The following is a 15,466-nucleotide window of genomic DNA, read 5'->3' as shown; positions in this document are numbered from 1 at the left end:
CTTACCCACCTCCAGTGTTCTGCCTAGTGATTCTCCCCTCGACCCCCGAGGGGAGCCAGAGACGTCTGAAGACCCTTGGGCGGGGTGAGTAGAGGCGGTGGTCGGGGGTCGCCGCTGACAGCTGGCGCCCGAACGTGGGGCCGAGCAGACCGCCACCCCCTAATCTGCTGGCGGGAGGGGAAGACTAGGCAGCCCTAAGTCCTTGCAGGCTTAGGAAGAATGGGACAAAAGGTGATTAAAGCCCAAATGAGTCCGGAGGATAAAGGTGTACTCGCCTGTCAAATTTATAAGATCTGCCGAGCACAGGGCATTAAGATTCATATCAAAGACTGCCGCTCTTGGGTCGATAAGATTTGGACGGTCAGCCCGTGGGTAGAGCATACAGGAATCGACCCCGTGAGATGGGCTGTTGTGGGTCAGCAGATGGCCTCTTATAACAAAGAGGAACCATCGTTTCTAAAAGATAAAGACTTTGTAATCTATGCGGCAGTCGGGGCGGCGCTTAATCCTCAGCCGCCACCTCTTCTAGAAGAGCACAGCACCCAAGTGGGAGACTCCATCTTAAGATCTGATAGTGAGGAGGAGGAGAGAGAAGGAGCGAAAGCGCCTCCGACTCTCCTGTACCCTTGGGAAGAGATGCGAGCCAGTGACAGACAGTCCTCCAGACTGGGACATTCCACCCCCCCCCACCCCCCCACCCCCCCCCCAGCCTTCGACCTTCAGGAAAGAGGAACCTAAGAAAAGGGTAGTCAGGGAGTCAGTCACAACGGCAACTCGGAAAACACCTAATCGCCCCCAACCGGGGGATGGTGAGAACACAGATCACGAGTTGGAGAAGGCAACCGCCTTTATGGCGCAGATGTCGCTCGGGTCGCCTACGGGGTTTCAATTTCATAGTCGATCGCAATCGATGCCCCGAGAGCCCGTGAGCCTGTGCTTGCTTGTCAGCTGTATAAGCTGTGTAAGACCCATGGGCTTAAGCCCCACATCCGGGACTGTAGAGCATTTGTGGAAAAGATTTGGGAGATTTCTCCTTGGTTAGAACACTCTGGAATAGACAAGGCTAATTGGGATGCGTGGAATAGAAAACCTTTCCTCTTATTCCCCGTTTGTGTTGATAAAAACAGACAAGGACCTGGGAAGCCTTATCATCCACCGGTGCCCTTAAGAAAGAATGTGTCGGTTAAGGAGGACATTATAGAGTATCATGATGAATATATGGAACCAACAAGTTCAAAATTATGTTTGGAAGTAAGTAAAAGAAATCAAGCTATAGGTTTAATTTATGCAGAGGATTTCTGACAATCTCTTCTCAGTTTTTGAATTTTTTTATTGTCTGTATATGTGTTCAGTCTTTACATGTTCTGTGTGCATGTGTTTGTGAGTTATTACGGCCAGCTCCGCTGTGCTGGAATTCAGAATGTTATCTCTTTCCCTCCCCCCCCTCATTCCTTCTCTCTGATGGCTGCAGCATCAGGGAGGAGAATGGGAGAGAGAAAGAGAGGAACTAATCTTATATTATTTAGTTTTTATAACTGCTATATGCAGTTTTATATAAGAAATACAAGGCAATAATATGTGAAGTTTTAAAGGAGCTTTAATCAAAGCCCACTAGGAGTACAACATGGGTATGAAGTTTAAGGAAAGCATAAAAGTTTTGGAATTTATTGGAAAGTTGTAGGTAAAATTTTCTCTCTCTTTCTACTTTCTAACTCTGGCCAAGTTATGAAGGTGGAGAGAAAGACAAGAAGAAATTGGGGAAATTTTTCCCCTCCTATCACAAAGACAGATTGAATAGCATTTTAATTATCTCATACCTCACCTAAGAGAAAAGTTTTTGTGTATGGGATACAAGTTGTTATTTTGGTCATATTTTAAGTGAAACATGTCACTCCTAATTGGATGTTTAAGACAGGTCAGAATTTATTGTATTATTTGGCACTAAGGCAAATTGAGAAAATGCATAAATCTGAAAGACACCTCAAAGATGAATCTAATTCCCAAGTGGAGAGGAGGGGACTGGCGCCACTGGACTTTGTTCCAGAGTCTCCCTCACTTTCACTTGCAGTTTTACAACTTTCTCTTTCAAACATATTTTTAAGGAGTAGACATAGATGTGAAATTTTCTTGATTAAAAATTAGAACCATTATGATTTTTATTTTACTCTGTAACCCAGAAATGGTATTAGAGAAAGCAATTGGTAATCTGAATCTTGTTGAAACTAAAAGATGTTGGAAAAATTGGGTGTAGCCATTTATGCTACTTAAAAATTTTATCAGTCCTACTAACCTTATCTTACAATGTTTTGTAATTGCCATTTAGAAAACCAGGTATTTTCACCTTTACCTGAAGAAGAAATTACAGCTAAAATAATTTGTTTACCATTTATAAAAGTTGTAAGATTCTTAACTAAGTTTTTGAAGTTGCTGTTTTAATGCTAAACCTAATATTGTTAATTGATTACTGTGTATAGAAAGAAAAGAATGGAGTAAAAAATTTATTTAGACTGGTTCTGCCCATTCAGAACAGTCCAGACAGTATATTTGGGGTTTGGCAAGCATGGGATTCATGCCAATTCCTTTTATTTTTAAAACTGCCAAGGCCTCTTTCATGTGGACAAGGTCATCAGTCCCAAGAAAGAAATTTGTTTGGCTTATATAATTCATAAACAATGAATGTGGCTTGCTCTATAGCTGTAATAGATGGAAAAGATTTTTAATAATTGACTTTTATATCAGGACAAGTTTTAAATTTGAGAAGGAAGGATCTTAAATGATATCTCTTATGTATGTGAGTCCTGTTAATCTTCATTACTTATTGCAGCTCCATGGGAAAACAAATAACTCTATTTGGCTTTAAGTTGGGATTAGTGAAGTTTGCTGTTTAAGGTAAAAGCATTTGGGACCATAAATATTTTTGTTTAAGTGTGAATTTGGGTATAGTCGTCTGCATTAAATCAGTATCTGAAAGAATATGCCACAAGTTACTCAGAGGGGCTGTGATCCTACATCCTGTACTGTTATTAGGTGAAATTTGTATCTGGAGAGGAAACACTGAGGGGACAATTCTAGACTCAATCTAGGATGGGATCCTCCTGGTCAGTTTCCTCATTGTGTTCTTTTATAAAGGAATATTTTCCACCTGACTATTCCTGAGTCTGGCTATAATACAGACACTGCATGATTGGAAAATTTCACTCCTTTCTGAATTCAAACAGAGTCAAAGAAGTTTTATCCTATCTTATTTGCTATATCACATGTCAATATTTTTTCCTTTTATAGCAAACTTCTATGATCAATTACAAGTAGTCAGTATAACATGTGAGCCCTTTTGTGTAATCTTACTGGAAAACTTAATATTATTTTTATCTGAAACTGGAACATGTTCAGAAATTTTTTTAAATGACTTAAGACTCACCTTAAGATGTCCCTATTGTTGAAAAGCAGTAATTTTTTGTAATCAGTCTCTTGCTGTTGTCAATGTGAGATTCTATTATGCACTTTTATTAAAACATTTTGTGATATCTAGGAATTCTGGAATACCTAAGAATTTGGTTTGTTATAATACTTTGGGAATTTATATTCCTTAGAACATTTTTATATCAACTAAGTTTTAATAGATTTTAATTTTAAAAGGTTTATTTTGCTTCAAAGTGAAAAGACAACCATCACTTTAAAAGGTTTCACCTAATCTTCTTTAAAAAAAAAAAAAGAAGTTTAGTAGCTCTTAACATTATGATAAAATTTCAACTGTTTTAACAAAGAACAAGGAATATTTTTAGAAGAAATATTTTTCAAAATAAGGCTGAAATCTATTAAAATTTTCACTTTCAAGATAATGTATTGCTACTTAATATATAATGATCTATAAAGCAGGACAGATCTTGTTTTAACAAGCAAAAGTTAATACTAATATGTGAACTTATTAGCAACTTAATTTCCAAAGTTTTTCTTCCAAAGTGAATATAATCAGAAAAAGATAAACAAGCTGATGAAACAACGATGATCATCTATTCAGTTGCGAAATTCAACTTAGAAATCTCTTTTGTTTAAGGTAATACAGCTGTGCTAGTTAACAGTAATAACTTATACACTATCTTGTCTATGGTAGAAATATAAAGGAATATGAAGCAGTCTGAATGATCAGTTCTAGAGATTTGGAAAACTAAATAAAAGCTTGATCAAAATACATAGAAAGCAGATAAGGAGGTTGGAGACAAATGTGAATCATTCAAACCCCTCCTATCCTAGATAGTTACTAAGTATATCAAGAGAGTGTGAGGATGTTTGACAGTATTCTCACACCCACCTCACTTCTAGTTATTTTATTCTTACTCCTTTTTGATTCTTGTTTGTTTAATCTTTGTGCCAGATCTGTGTTTTCTAGGTTTCTTTGTCCAAGACCATCACCTATCACCCTCTGAATCATCAAGTTCCTCGTATTGGTTAACGACACAACCCCTCCAATGTTGGGACCCTGTGAGGCAGGGTCAGCTCTACGTCCAATCTCAGCAGGAAGCAATTTCAGAAGTTGAGACCTTCATCCCTTATCCCAAAATATGTTGGGTCCCATCTGTTTATAGGGGGACAGGGTGTGGTGCTTGAGTGCCTGTACTTGGGCTCCAGTTCTAATATTGAATTTCTTTTTATAAATCATTCATATTTAAGGAATACCATATAACTCTATGAGTCAGGCAATAGTATATAGGAAGAATAAATCTCGACCTGTTCCTTTAAAAATAAAAAGGGTAGGTCCCCTCGGGAACAATTGGTACAGGCTGTATACACATTGAACAACTTAACCTTAGATTATGACAACCCTACTCCTTCACAAGCATTCTTTTCATCTTTGGGCTGTAATGATATCAGAATTATTAGTAAAAGGTAGATTGCACCCCAGCAACGATAGATGTTGTAGAAAGATGTCAGTGAGGTGTGGAGAAGCTGTCAAGTGCACACCTCTTACATTGCTTTGCCCATCATGGTATGCCGAGAAGTATTAAAACAGACAATAGTCCAGCTTATACTAGCAAAGCCATTCAACAGTTCATGGCAGAATTCTCTATATCACATGTTACTAGAATCCCCCATAATCCTACTGGTCACGCTATAGTAGAGTGGGCAAATTGCTCATTGAAAACTTATTTGCAAAAACAAAAAGGGGGAGCTGGACCAGGAGTTGATGACAAATTACAATTGGCTGTTCACACATTGAATTATTTGAAATTTGATGATGACGGCTTATCAGCCTCTATGAAATTTTTAACATCTCCTACAAAGACTGAGTCTATTAAGATCAAGTCAGTTACAGCAAATGCATTGAATACCAAAGCCCATAAGGTGATGTGGCGTGATGAGAATAAACGATGGTTTGGTCCTCATATAGTATTAACTTGGGGAAAAGGATATGTTTGTGTTTTAACAGATGACAACAAAGAAGTGTGGGTTCCAGTGAAACGTATCCGAGTGTTGGAAGATAGCAATCACGATGAAGAAGTCACGGGGCACGATAGAGACAACAAAGAAAGTTACAGAAACTTTGTCGGGCCTTTAGCCATCTACAACATAATGGTGCTCCTGATCTTTCTCGCAATACTCCTACTATGCAACCATGTTGCACCCCTTCTTCAAACATAGGAGATGAACTGCAACTTACCCAACTTTATCTGCAGCTTCAATGCCACTATAAGAAATGCATAATGTCTCAAAGAAATATGAAGAAGAGAGAACAAAGGAAGCTACGGACTTGGTTCATTGGCTTAACAGCCTTGTAAACTTCCAGTGGCTTGCCGCATTTCTAGGACCTATAGCCTTTTTCCCTGCTCTTGTGCCCTTTTTCTTCTTTGCATGTTACAATGTGCTTGTAGTCTGATAAGACGAGCTGTACTTGATACCAAAGCTGAGTTTCGAAACCTTATGTAAAACCCCAAGATCCCCATAACCCCAGAGATAACCCCTGTATAAAACAAAAAGGGGGAGTTGTACGAGGCGCTCTGGACCTGGGCCTCCCTGAGAGGATAGGAGACGCCAGAGGGTCTGCACCTGCCGACGTGGCTTTGCCACACTGGCACTGGGGCGGCCCTACTACTGAGCTGTGCTCCGCCCTCTGGGAGGAACTGGGGAGGAGCCTACCCGGAATGGGAGGAGGACTTCCCCAAATGGGAGGGAGAAACCTAAGGTATATATTCGCTGACCAGGAGGGGCTCGGGGGGATTTTCTTGCTGACCGTCATGTAATAAAGCTGCTCTTACCCACCTTCAGTGTTCTGCCTAGTGATTCTCCCCTCGACCCCCGAGGGGAGCCAGAGACGTCTGAAGACCCTTGGGCGGGGTGAGTAGAGGCGGTGGTCGGGGGTCGCCCCTGACATGTAACAGCCTCAATCAACATGCTCATTTCTAGAATGCTTATAGTTGGCCACCTATCTAGATCGTTTGTGAGATCCTTCCGAATAATTTTATCACCAGCTTATTTCTGCTCTCTCTGTCATTTGTATTTAACTTCTTTTCTTCCCATCTCTCTCCTTTCATCCTTTACCTGCACTCTAAGTACCATCAAGGTTTAGGAGTGGAAGGGATCTTTGATTTTAGATTCATCTTATATGACAGAGAAATAGGAGTTTCTTTTGCCTAGGTTCATATGAAGTCTGGAACATTAAGCAGATGTGAATGTGGTGGGAGATACACAATGTTATAAATTGTCTTCGTTGTGTAGTAAATATTTTAATAATTAGAACTAGAGGTGGATAAGATCTCAGAGGTTATCTAGTTTAAAACTCTACCTAGATTAGCCAATTACCATTTATTAAATACCTACTACATGCCAAGCACATTGCGAAGCGTGAATCCTATTTATAACATCGTTGGTAGGTTTGCATACAGCTGTTCCTTGAATGTCTGTGGTATCAGAACATTCACTAGATGCCCCCCAGAAAAGAAAGAAACCTGTTCCACTTTGGATATAGTTCTAATCATCTGAAAATTTTTATTATGATGAGTTAAATACTACCTTCCTGTAACTTTCACCTATTAATGCTATTGTTTCCTTTTATATCATACAGAATCATCATTAGTTTTCCAAATGACAGTCCTTCAAATTCTTAAAGATATTTTTGTCTATATTTCAAGTATTCTCTTTCCCAATCTAAGCACTACCAGTTCCTTTACCTAATCATTTTAGTGTATAATCTTGTCTCCTCATCATCTTCCTCATATCAATGTTTTCACTACACCAACTTCTATATATTTTCCATGTTTGACAATGTTCTTTCTAAAAAAAAGAGATACCATAAACTAGACACAGTATTCCAGATGAAGTGTAATCATCATTGGTAAAAAAAAGGACTATATAATCTTCATAACTAAGGATAGAAGATACTTCATAGGGCATTTGGTCCAACCGCATCATTTTATAAATGAGAAAATTGAAGCCTAGATGGCAAAGTGGATAGAACACTGGATTTGGAGTTAGAAAGTTCTGAGTTCAAATGCTTTCTTAGATACTTAGTAGTTATATAATGCATGTAAATCACATGACCTCTCTCAATCTTAATTTCGTTATCAGTAAAATGGGGATAGCAAAAGCGTCTGCCTCACATCACACTTACAGAGTAATTGTAAGATCGAATGAAATAAATCTAAATTGCTTTGTAGATATTAAAACACTATGTAAATACTATCTATTATAAGACTCTTCCAAGTCCTATAGGTCAGAGATAGGATTTGATTGCAGGTCATTTAAACTCCAAATCCAGTGATCTTTCTACTGAATCAGGAGTGTCCCATTTCTGACTTGAGTGATTTTTGTTTTTAAATGATTATTTGTATTACTGTTTTTCTAATGTTGAACCATTTTTATTTCCAAATTTTATGTGTGACAAAATTTTGGGCATAGTGTGCTAGAATATTTACTTTCTATTCATTAATGACATTGCTCTTTATTTCTCTTTCTCTGCTTTGTCCTTTCCTGGTTTAGGCAATAGAATAATGATCTCCTAAAATTAATTTGATAATGTGTATTTATTAATTATTAAGATCACAATGCCAGTACATTGGAAGCTATAGCAGGTTGAATTATGTTAGAAATGCTTCAAGGGTGATTCCTATCACAAAACAAATCAATTTTCTCAAATACTAGACTAGTGTGTTTTTGAGAGGTTAATCATTAGTAGGCAGATCATTTGATGATAAATTGGCCATAATAATTGGTAAAATAAATAAAAATAAAAAAAATTTGTCAATCTCTGTCACTGCCCACCATACCCACACAAATGTTTCTGAAGAGAAAGTGTCAGATAAATAGAAATCAAGTCAGAAAATTATTGTTTTAAACCATCAATACACTTTAACTTAGTCACAAAAAATGAAAATGCAGCTAAATGGGAGGATGATCCACAGAACCTCTTTGGAAAGGCAAATAAAGGAGTTGGTTTTGTTATGTTCCCAAAATTAACAAGGAAGACAATAAAAAATTGTTCAAAAATTTTATAACAAATATTATTCATTAATGAATAGAGACACCACAGTTCAGTATGAGCTATGTTTATGTGGGAGGAAAATACATTATATGTTGGCAGGTTGAACCAGAATTGAAAAGGAAAGTAGACTTGATTCTTTTTAAGACGTCCAATGACCACTGACTTCTTTCAAAAGATACATTTTTTCATATATTGCTAAATTATTTTCCTTATGTAAAAAAAAAGTGATGGATATTCTACATCATTGGGGATGTCCACTCTGTCAATGTTATTAGAGGATATGGCCATCACCTAGGTTGGGCAGATAAGAATGGGTTATTTGCTACATCATTAAATGAAACACTCAAATGAATAAAACTAAAGATTCATTTGAGTGATTTAATTAATTCCTTTATGGGTTACTAAATATCATTTTGTGAGATTGGAAAATTTAAAATTTTCACTTCTTCCCTATTTATTGAGTTCTGTTTATTACTTTTTTTAAAAAAATATCTTTTTATAAGGTTACATTTTATTACTTTTATTATTCTTTGCAAATATTACATTTTGCCTATGTCTGTCATTTATATAGTTTTTGCAAAGTTGATATTTTAAACCAAATACATTTCTAAATACTTGTCTCTGTTAAATCTCATCTTGTTAGCTTCTCTTCCTCATTCCAATATGGTTTATTCTTTTTGAATCCATTTTATATCAGATAGTAGTTATATTCCCCATCCTGGGTCATTGAGAAGACTCAAAAAATGTGATTCATGTCTTCAAACCCAGGGCCATTGATAGAGTCCTGAAATACTCTGTTGAAGAATGTTCTCCTAAGTTTTTCATAAATGTGGTTTGTCAACTGCTTATTTTTGTCAAAGGCATTTTTAATTCATTGCATCTCGTTTGTTAATGGCTTTCTTAAATTGTAGCAGCCAGAACTGAACATATTACTCCAGATATCGGTGCAATTTTGTTCTGTCTATTTGAGCATTTTACAATAGCTTTTATATTAGATGATTTTAAATGACTCCATTAATTTATAATTTCACAAGCTTTGGTGGTCATGGATTATTACTAATATTAGATTAGATTCTGTCACTAGGTGGCACCATTAGGTGACTTCATTGTGAACTCTTTACCATGTGATCCTGTAGTACTTTCATCTACTCCAAGAAATGGACAGAATGAGAATGTTGAAAAAAATGGCACAACTCTGGACTATAAGTGGCAATGTCCCCATCATGTTTTAGTTTCCATTTGTGAAGCTGGAAACTCTGAATAATACCTCCTAGTGCCAGGGAAAAGCAACCTTTTAATTATTTACCCGGTGAATTTGTGTTTATTCAGCAATCTTGTGTTAAGGCATCATAATGCTTCACTAGATGGTTATCAATAGCACAGATAAGAATTAATATCTCTGAAACATAGGAATTCAATGGATGCAAAACTCTCAGAAGAACTTTAGAATGAATGATAGCAACAACAAAAATAACACATACACCCATGTGTAAAAGTTTTCTAACCCATTTGCTGATGCATCATTAACATATATCAGGTTCTTTCCCCATCAAAATCTTAGGATATCTCATTTCTTTTTAGCACCTTTACATTTATACATACTTCCCCCTTAGAGAGAATTAAAGATAAAATAAACAATAAAAGAAAAAAAACAGTTAAGTAAAACTAGCTAAAACATCATTCAAGTCCAACAGGATATGCTGGGTTCCACTCCCAGCCCTGTGTCCCTTTGCAAAGAAGGACTGTGGGTCTGGAGCAATGCAACTCTCATATCTTTTCTTAGGAGCAAAGCTTGGTAATTATCATTATGTATTACGTTAATCTTTTTTTTTTACAATGTTCTTGATCAAATAAAACATTTGGCATTTGAAGTACATGGTTAGCCCATCAGACTTGTACTATCTGGTATGAAGTTTGAATGTTTCATAGTCTAGCTCTAGAGGAAATCTCAATGTCCAGCACCTTTTCTATCTAGATAGTCTTCAGTATTTTGCTGAAGAAATTCAAATGTAAGCACTACAGTTTTCTGGTGTGGCATTTGGATAGACTGTCCAGATTTCAGAGGCATAAAATAGTAAGCAGGATAACTATGTAGATCTTCAGTTTGGTATGTAGTCTAATGCCTCTTTAATCTGACACGTTCTTTCAGAGTTTCCCAACTGTTGAGCTAGCTCTTGGAAATAAATGCATCAACTTCATAATCTATGTTGACTGTCCCCATTGATGTGCCTTGTAACACCTAGTATCATACCCTGTTTTCTGGAATCTTTCTAAAATAAATTAGAAGACATAAAGCTAATCCTAGTATGTAGAATTAGATTATTAGAATCTGAAGAATTCCAGTCCTATACAATTGAGAAAAGTAAACATGGAGTAATCTATCTAAAAGGTTAATAAATAAGGCAAAGAGATGATAGAAAGAAAAATTGGAGGATGCAGTCAGGATGGTGCAGTAACAGCATAGAATTTCTAGAGCACTTCCCCCCAAGTTCAATCACATATCTGTAAAAAATTTCTCTAAACAAATTCTGGAGCTGTAGAACCCACAGAATAACGGAGTGAAATAAATCTCCAGCCCAAGACAGACGGGAAGGTCGCTGGGATATGTCTATAATACAATGTTGGGGGCAGGGCATGGTACAGAGTAGGCCACACTAGCACAGGCAAGACCTGAGAAGGCCTGGGGTGGGAGGGGACTGAATCTTAGGCACCTGTGCTATTTCCATACTTCCTGACCCCAAAATGCTGAAGACAAATTGGAAGATCAGTAAAAAAATCCTGTAAGACCTATACAGAAGAGTGGAATGGTCAGGTCCTGGCCTCAGGGATGCAGAGGGAGAAGGGAGCAGAGGAACCTGAAGCAGGCACAGCAGCAGCAGGGCCAGCAGCAGCAACTGTTTCTGGAGCTCTATGCCCACAGATTGTGGGGCATTGAATGGCTAACTATATACTCCCCCAACCTCATTGGAAGCAGAGATCTACCTTGAGAAAAAACTCAAAAGTCAAGTAAATGCCTGGAGAAATGAGCAAACACTGGAAAAAAAAAACAGATTATAGAATCTTACTTTGATAACAAGGAAGATCAAAACATGCAAACAGAAGACAACAAAGTCAGAGATCCTCCATCCAAAGAATCCAAGAAAAATATGAGTTGGTCTTAGGCCATGGAAAAGCTCAAAAAGGATTTTGAAATTCAAGTAAGAGAAGTAGAGCAAAAACTAGGAACAGAAATGAGAGTTATGCAAAAAAAAATTATGAAAAACGAGTCAACTCCCTGATAAAAGAAATCCAAAAAATGCTGAAGAAGATAGCATTTTAAAAAATAGACTAATCTGGTGGGGGAGAAGCCAAGATGGCAGAGTAGAAACATACACATATGCGACCTCCTAACCCACAGCCCATAAAATACCTGTAAAGAAGAACTCCCAATAAATTCTGGAGCAGCAGAAGCCACAGAACATTGGAGTGAAGGAGATTTCTGTTCCAGAGAGACCTGAAAAACCGATTGGAAAGGTCTGTTGCATACTGGACCTGGAGCAGAGCCCAGCTCTGCCTTGGCTGTGCAGCACCAAGAGAAGCAGATCCGAGCAGGCTTCAGGGACAGAATCTCCAGCAGCTGCGCAAGTCCCTCCACCCACAGGCTCCAAAGGTCAGTGAAAGGGTTTTTTTGGCTGGCCAAGAGGGGAGTGGGGAGTCCCCATAACTCAGGCCCCCTCGGGAAGCAACAGTGGAGGCAGTAGCAGAGAGGGGCTCTCAAAGTAGGCAGGAGCTCAGACCCATTGTTGAAGGTCTCCACATAAATATCCTAAGGAAACTGAGCCCCGTGTGGTGGCCCTGCCCCCACCTGAGCACCTGAACTTGATCTCACACTGCATAGTAGCCATGCGCCACCAAGCCTTAAGGCTGGGAAGCAACATTTGAATCTCAGAGCCCAAGCACTGGCTGGGCGGACTGGAGGTGAGGTGGTGTGGAGAGGAAACTCAGAAATCAAGTAACTGGCTAGAAAAATGCCCAGAAAAGGGGAAAAAAAATAAGACTATAGAAGGTTACTTTCTGGGTGAAAAGGTATCTCCTCCCATCCTTTCTGATGAGGAAGAACAATGCGTACCATCATGGAAAGACATAGAAGTCAAGGCTTCTGTATCCCAAACATCCAAAATAAATATTCCATGGGCTCAGGCCATGGAAGAGCTCAAAAAGGATTTTGAAAATCAAGTTAGGAAGGTGGAGGAAAAACTGCGAAGACAAATGAGAGAGATGCAAGAAAAGCATGAAAAGGTGGTCAACACCTTGATAAAGGAGACCCAAAAAAAAGCTGAAGAAAATAACACCTTGAAAAATAAGCTAACTCAATTGGCAAAAGAGTTTCAAAAAGTCAATGAGAAGAAAGCTTTAAAAAGCAGAATTAGCCAAATGGAAAAGGAGGTTCAAAAGCTCACTGAAGAAAATAGTTCTTTCAAAATTAGAATGGAACAGATGGAGGCCAATGACTTTATGAGAAACCAAGAAATCACAAAATAAAACCAAAAGAATGAAAAAAATGGAAGATAATGTGAAATATCTCATTGGAAAAGCAACTGACCTGGAATGTAGATCCAGGAGAGACAATTTAAAAATTGTGAGACTGCCTGAGAGCCATGATAAGAAAAAAGAGTCTAGACATGATCTTTCATGAAATTATCAAGGAAAACTGCCCTGAGATTCTAGAACCAGAGGGCAAAATAAGTATTCAAGGAATCCACTGATCACCACCTGAAAGAGATCCAAAGAGAGAAACTCCTAGGAACATTGTGGCCAAATTCCAGAGTTCCCAAGTCAAGGAGAAAATATTGCAAGCAGCTAGAAAGAAACAATTTAAGTACTGTGGAAATACAATCAGGATAACACAAGATCTAGCAACTTCTCCATTAAGGGATTGAAGGGCATGGAATAGGATATTCCAGAAGTCAAAGGAACTAGGATTAAAACCAAGAATAACCTACCCAGCAAAACTGAGTATAATACTTCAGGGGAAAAATTGGTCTTTCAATGAAATAGAGGATTTTCAAGCATTCTTGATGAAAAGAAAAGAGCTGAAAAGAAATTTGACTTTCAAACACAAGAATGAAGAGAAGCATGAAAAGGTAAACAGCAAAGAAAAGTCATAAAGGACTTACTAACGTTGAACTGTTTACATTCCTACATGGAAAGACGGTATTTGTAACTCTTGAAACTTTTCAGTATCTGGGTAGTTGGTGGGATTACACACACACACACACACACACACACAGCACAGAGTGAATTGAATAGGATGGGATCATATCTTAAAAAAATGAAATTAAGTGGTGAGAGAGAAATATATTGGGAGGAGAGAGGGAGAAATGGAATGGGGCAAATTATCTCTCATAAAAGAGGCAAGCAAAAGACTTTTTAGTGGAGGGATAAAGAGGGGAGGTGAGAGAAAAACATGAAGTTTACTCTCATCATATTCTACTAAGGGAAGGAATAAAATGCACACTCATTTTAGTATGGAAACTTATCTTACAATACAGGAAAGTGGGGGATGCTGGGGATGGAAGCTCAATTCCAGGTGGACAGTCTCAAGCGGGTAAAGGTGGGAACTTCTAAATCTTAGAGTTCTCACGAGACCCCCCCAGCAAATGACTGGGAATCGAGGTGAACCGAGCTATCGCGTGTATTTCTGCCTCTTCCCGTGAGAAACATGATGGGAGAGAGCTCTCCCCACCCTCGAGATTGTCCCGGATCTGGGCACACTATTGCTATCTAACAGCACGGTATTCAGATGCAAACTATGCTGCTGGAGAGTTTAAGTAGGATCAGGAAAGCCTGAAAGCTCTCTTGGGCGGAGGGGCGCGGAGCGGACAGGACAACAAGGCTCCGCTTTTCCTCTCTCCTCTCTCCCCTCCCCCTCTCTCCCCACTTACACTTCTATTTCCAATCTCTTATTGTAAGATCTTTGCCTCCTTGGGAGATTCTTCGCTCCCTCCTAAGGAAGAATTCCCTTGCACTTGTAACTAGACCCTGAAATAAAGCTCAACCCTTGTTCGACTCTGGAACGTCCTTTCTCTCATACGAGCATCCGGTTTGGCCAACCGAAGACCTCCGATAGAGGTAAGGGAAGACTCGGGTAGCCCTCAGGCCTCTAGGCCTGGCAGGGGGAGAAGGGGATAAGCAGAATGGGGGGAAGATGGAAGGGAGAGCAATGGGAGGAGGGAGCAATTTGAAGTCAACACTCTTGGGGAGGGCAAGGATCAAAAGAGAGAATAGAAGCAATGGGGGGTAGGATAGGATGGAGGGAAATATAGTTAGTCTTACACAGCACGACTATCATGGAAGTCATTTGCAAAACTACACAGATATGGCCTATATTGAATTGCTTGCCTTCCCAAGGGGAATGGGTGGGGAGGGAGCGATGAAGGCAAGTTGGAACTCAAAGTTTTAGGAACAACTGTCAAATACTGTTCTTGCTACGAGGAAATAAGAAATACAGATAATGGGTGTAGAATGTTATCTGGCCCTACAGGACAAAAGAGAAGATGGGGACAAGGGAAGGGAGGGATGATAGAAGAGAGGGAAGATTGGTGATAGGGGCAATTAGAATGCCAGTGTTTTGGGGTAGGGGGAGGGGAGAAATGGGGAGAAAATTTGGAACCCAAAATTTTGTGAAAATGAATGTTAAAAGTTAAATAAATAAAACAAAATAAAAAATAGACTAATCCAAATGGCAAAAGACATCCAAAAAACTAATGAAGAGAATGCACTGAAAAGCATAATTGATCAGATGGAAAAAGAAGTTCAAAAGCATACTGAAGAAAATGATTCCTTAAAGATTAGAACAGAGCAGATGGAAGCTAATGACTTTATGAAAAATCAGGAAATTATAAAACAAAACCAAAGGAATGAAAAAAAATAGCAGACATTGTGAAACATCTCATGGGAAAGACAATTGACCTGGAAAATAGATCCAGGAGAGAGAATTTAAAAATTATGGGA

Source organism: Notamacropus eugenii, chromosome 4 (assembly GCF_028372415.1).
Source record: "Notamacropus eugenii isolate mMacEug1 chromosome 4, mMacEug1.pri_v2, whole genome shotgun sequence".
Taxonomy (NCBI): Eukaryota; Metazoa; Chordata; class Mammalia; order Diprotodontia; family Macropodidae; genus Notamacropus; species Notamacropus eugenii.
Note: the sequence above shows the minus strand (reverse complement) of the source record.